Below are 5944 nucleotides of genomic sequence, written 5' to 3' on the forward strand. Positions count from 1 at the left end.
CTAGGCAGAAAAAGGGGATCCCATCTCTGAGAGCCAGGTGGGAACCACACCACGTGGAGACTTTGTGGTGCTGGATGGGAGGGCCAAGTTTTGTAAATACTCGCTCTAGCCTCCCCTTCCTCCTCTCCCTCCTCCTATTCCCTTTCTTTCTGTTCGTACATTAGAATAAGGTAAGGTTTGGAATACTTCCCTGCAAATAATGTGCAACTCTCAAGGTAAAACTCAAATAGAAAAGTCATATCTCTGGGAGAAAGGATGGCTTTTCTGTAATGACTCTGAAGTAAGAGTGACAACAGTCTTTCCACGCCCTTTCCAGCAGAAGGTGCAGGATTGGTGGGGGACTGCCATATTTGGCAAGATTTCAGATAAAGAATCCCTTCTTATTTTCTTTCTTCTTGTTTCTCTTAATGAGTCCATAGGTGCTAAGTGGCCACTCTTAAGAGTCACTCAGGGATCTGTTGCCTTTGTTCAAAGGTCAAATGAAAACCTAGTTTTACTCTCCTTTTACTTTCTCTACTTCCTATTCTTGGCTAGAATGAAATTCAACATATATACATCTCTGGACATTAATAATATTGAATAGTGATTACCTTTATTTTATGAAAGAGCTTTTTCTTATAAATTTAAATCATGTAGAACTTGCAACTCAGATTTATGAACTTAGTAACCTGATAGGATCCAAGGTAATTTTACAGAAGGAAAAAAACCCCTCAAGCATTCTGGTGGCAGTATAGAAAGTGGAGGGTGCTTCCAAGAAAGTTTTTAAAATTTTGAAATTCCTAAGCGAGAATGAGAGTTAGTAAGTAGATACTAGTAGAGTTTATATCCAAGTTCAGACTCACAATGCATTATTATGATTTGCTCCTTCCCATGTCTCCCATGTCCTGCATCTCAAGCAATTTTTCTCATCCGTCACACTCCTGCCTTAACTGCTCTGCGGTATGTGTTTGTTTTCAATTAATCTTTATTTCAATCTGTTTATCTGACTTTTGAATCTCATGGAATGCTGCACTCAAATTCCTTTCCAAAATATTGTGGTTTTATGAAGCTCAGTTTCACAATGAATGTCTTGATAATTTCTTGAGATGTTTTGTGGACAAAAAAAACTACAAATTTATATGTATTTTGCTGCACCAGTAAATGGACTGCTAGCTAGGGCCCACCTTTAACAGAGCACTCCTTTGAAAGTTTTATGGATATGAAATATATATAGATATTTGTAAGGGGTTTTACTTTTTTTTTTTTTTAGACAGAGTTTCGCTCTTGTTGCCCAGGCTGGAGTGCAATGGCGCGATCTCAGCTCACTGCAACCTCTGTCTCCTGGGTTCAAGCGATTCTCCTGCCTCAGCCTCCCCAGTAGCTAGGATTACAGGCGTGTGCCAACATGCCTGGCTGCTTTTGTATTTTTTTTAGTAGAGGTGAGATTTCACCATGTTGGTCAGGCAGGCCTTGAGCTCCTGACAAGCGATCCACCTGCCTTGGCCTCCCAAAGTGCTGGGATTACAGGCATGAGCCACCATGCCCGGCCAGGGGTTTTAATTTTTGATGGGGTGCTGTGTAAATCTTGTTTTTATAAATGTAATGAAGGTATTTTTAAATTTTTGAGATAGGCTCTCACTCTGTCATTCAGGCTGAGTGCAGTGGCACAGTCTCTGCTCACTGCAACCTCTGTCTCCTGGGCTCAAGCTATCCTCCCACCTCAGCCTCCCAAGCAGCTGGGACTACAGGCGTGTGCCACCACTCCCGGCTAATTTTTGTATTTTTTGTAGAGATGGGGTTTCACCATGTTGCCCAGGCTGGTCTAGAACTCCTGGGCTTAAGCAATCCACCTGTCTTGGCCTCCCAAAGTGCTGAGATTATAGGCATGAGCCATTGTACTTGGCATAACAAGGTATTAACAGAAAAATCCAAAAAACAAAAAACAACTTTTATGATAAAAAAGGAAGACACACAAAAACATAAAAAATGCTCACTATCACTAATCACTAGGGAAATGCAAATCAAAACCACAATGAGTTATCATCTCGCCCAGTTAGGGCGAGTATTATCAAGTAGACGGAAAATAACAAATGCTGGCAAGGATGTAGGGAAAAGGGAACTCATACGCTGTTGGTGGGAATGCAAATTAGTATAACCATTATGCTGTGGGGAGTGTGGAGGTTCCTTAGAAAACTACAAATAGAACTACCATATGATCTGGCAGTCCAACTACTGGGAATTTATCCAAAGGAAAAAAAATCATTATATTGGAGAGACACCTTGCACCCCCATGTTTATTGCAGCACTATTTATGATAGCTAAGATATGGGCTCAGCCTAGGTGTCCAACAACAGATGAATGGATAAAGAAAATGTGGTATAAAAACACCGTGGAATACTATTCAACCATAAAAAGAATGAAATCCTGTCATTCATGGCAATGTGGGTGGAACTGGAGGATATTATGTTAAGTGAAATAGGCCAGGAACAGAAAGTTAAACACTGCATGTTCTCATTCATATGTGGAAGCTAAAAAAAGTTGATCTCCACTTTGGGAGGCTGAGGCGGGTGGATCACGAGGTCAGGAGATCGAGACCATCCTCGCTAACACAGTGAAACCCCGTCTCTACTAAAAATACAAAAAATTAGCTGGGCGTGGTGGCGGGTGCCTGTAGTCCCAGCTACTCGGGTGGCTGGGGCAGGAGAATGATGTGAACCCGGGAGATGGAGCCTGCAGTGAGCTGAGATTGCTCCACTGCACTCCGGCCTGGGCGACAGAACGAGACTTTGTCTCAAAAAAAAAAAAAAAAAAAAAAAAAGTTGATCTCATAGAAGCAAAAAGTAGATAACAGAGGATATTAGAGGCTGGGAAGGGTAGAGGGAAGGTGGGGATAGAGAGACTTCTTAAAGGATACAAAATTACAAGCTAGACAGGAGGAATAAGTTCTAGTGTTCTATAGCAGCTGTCCCCAACCTTTTTGGCACCAGGGACCAGTTTCATGGAAGACAGTTTTTCCATGGACTGGGTGAGGGGCTGTGGCAGATGGTTTCAGGATGAAACCGTTCCACCTCAGATCATCAGGCATTAGTTAGATTCTCATAAGGAGCGTGCAACCTAGATCCCTCGCTTGCACATTTCACAATAGGGTTCACGCTCCTGTGAGAATCTAATGCCGCTGCTGATGTGACGGGAGGTGGGGCTCAGGTGGTAATGCTCGCTCTCCTGCTGCTCACCTCCTGCTGTGTTGTTGGGTTCCTAATAGGCCACGGACTGGTACAGGTCCATGGCCCGGGGGCTGGGGAACCCTGTTCTATAGCACTGCGGGATGACTATAGTTAGCAACAATATACTCTATAGTTTCAAATAGCTAGAAGGAGGATATTGAATGTTCCCGACACAAATAAATGATTAATGTTTGAGGTGGATATGCTAATTATCCTGATCTTATCAGCATACATTATCTGTATCAAAATATCACTATGTACTCTATGGATGTATGCAATAATCATAATAATTATTATTATTTGAGACAGGGTATTGCTGTGTTGCCCAGGCTGGAGTGCCCAGGCTGGAGCCATCATAGCTCACTGGAGCCTTGAACTCAGGCTCAAGCTATCCTCCTGCCTTGGCCTCCCAAAGTGCCAGGATTACAGGCATGAGCCACCATGCCCAGCCTGTATAATTGTTATTTGTCAATTAAAAATTAAAATAAATTGAAAAATTTTAAAAAGAGCAAGAGATCACAGAGGTTAGTGAGTTCGGAATAATTTTTCATTAGTAGGCAGTAGAGATTCCTTTAGAGGGCCTACTTTAAAAAAAGTCATTCTGTCTTTTAGAAACCTCTGTATACTAATAAAAGTGTATCTCATTGTTTCTGAGGCCTTCAAGATCCCCCCCTTTTTTTCTAATGCACACATAAATGAATAATTTCTTCTTTCTTTTTTGTTTTTTTGAGACAGGGTCTTGCTCTTTGCCCAGGCTGCAGTACAGTGGCACAAACACAGCTCACTGCAGCCTCGACCTCCTGGGCTCAAGTGATCCTCTCATCTCAGCCTCCTAAGTAGCTGGGACTACAGGTGCACACCACTACACCCAGCTCATTTTTGTATTTTTTGTAGAGACAGGGTTTCACCATGTTGCTCAGGCTGGTCTCAAACTCCTGAGCTCAAGTGATCCACCTGCCTCGGCCTCCCAAAGTGCTAGGATTACAGGCATGAGTCACTGTGCTCAGCCCAAATAATATTTCATCTCGAATAAAACTTCCCCATTGTGGTTGCTATCATTCTGCTAATCTTCCTGAGGTACACCTGTTTCTCTAGAAAGGCACAGGTTCTGGGCCCATAATTTCTGAACATAAAATTAGCTGGAGTTCTAGATGGAGGAGTCCTAGATTCCTTAGATTCTGACAATCTAAATTCTGTCCTAAAATTGTGCTTTCCTGAGGTCTCCAACTAGATCCAGTTCAGTTCCTGTTGAACACCCAGTTTGATTTCTGGATTCCAGTCTGGATTCCAGATGTAGACAGGATACAATCCAGTTCCTGTCAAACATCCAGGTCAACCCTTGGATCCAATCATAAATAAAATTACTTGAATTCAGAGAGCTCAGGATGCAAACTGCAGAGGTAGAAATCCGAGAGGGACTTATCTGGGACCTCCAGAAGCTGTGAGAAAGCAGGGAGCTCAAGGGGCTCCGTGGGTACCTTTTGCCTGGTTCCTTGATGTTCCCGGAGGCCCTCTGCTGCCACTAGCCAGAGAAGTTTCTCTGCTTTTAAGGGCTCATGTGATTCAATTATGACTACCCAGATCATCTTCTCTCTCTCTTTGAGGATCAGCTATGCCATATAACGCAACACAGTCATGGAAATAAAATCTCATCACATTCAGTTTCCATGCATTGGATGTGGAATCTCAGGAGGCTATTTTTAGAATTCTGCTACCACTCCCACTTTCTGATATGCCTATTTTATGTTATCTCCTTTTATCAAACCTTCCCCTGCCTCCCCTCCATATTCCCACCGTCTCATTCGGCTGATGACTTTGCCATATACTTCCTTGAGAAAGGAGAGACCACTTATATGAAAAGCCAAGAAACCTCAACTTCACAAAATTTCCACTTCCTTACTCATCTTCTTTAACTTTTTTTTAAATAACTTTTTTTTTTTTTGGTAGAGGTGGGGTCCTGCTATGTTGCCCAGGCTGGTCTCAAACTTCTGGCCTCAAGTGATCATCCCATCTCAACTTCCCAAAGTGCTGGGATTACAGGCATGAGCTGCTGCACCCACCTTTCTTTGCCTTTATTTCTAGCTCTTGCTTTTCCAAAGACTCTAATTCTTCGCTTTCTTCTCCCTCTTCTTCATCAGTCTTTCCCTGTCTCCAGGCATCATCACCATCAACATACAGCCATACTCTGGTATTGCCCATCTTCAACATAAACGGACTCTCCTGGACTCCAATTCCCACATCAGTCACAGCCACACTTCCTGAGAAAGAAGTCTACACTCTTCATTCACTCTCATTAACCCACTTCCAACCTGGCTCCTGTTACCACTGGACCGTCAAAAGTGACTCTTGTCAAAGTCACTATTCTGGCTACCTATTGCTGTGTAATAAACCTCCTCAAAATTTAGTATCTTTACACAACAATTTATTATGTCTCATACTTCTGTGGTTGACTGGGCTCAGCTGGGAAATTCTTCTTGGGGTCTGTTTCTCATGAGGTTGCAGTCAACAGCTGGGACTGGAGTCATCTGAAGCCTCAGCTGAGCTGGACATCCAAGATGGCTCACTCACATGGCTGGCAGTGGATGGTGGCTGTTGGGTGGGAGCTTAGCTTGTACTGGCAACTTGAGTGCCTATATGTGGCCACTCTGTGTGGCTTGGGCTTCTCAGAATGGCAGCTGGGTTCCAGGAGAGAGTGTCCCAGGAGTGAGCATTCCAGGAGAACCAGGTGGAAGCTGCAAGAC

Source organism: Pongo pygmaeus, chromosome 9 (assembly GCF_028885625.2).
Source record: "Pongo pygmaeus isolate AG05252 chromosome 9, NHGRI_mPonPyg2-v2.0_pri, whole genome shotgun sequence".
Lineage (NCBI taxonomy): Eukaryota > Metazoa > Chordata > Mammalia > Primates > Hominidae > Pongo > Pongo pygmaeus.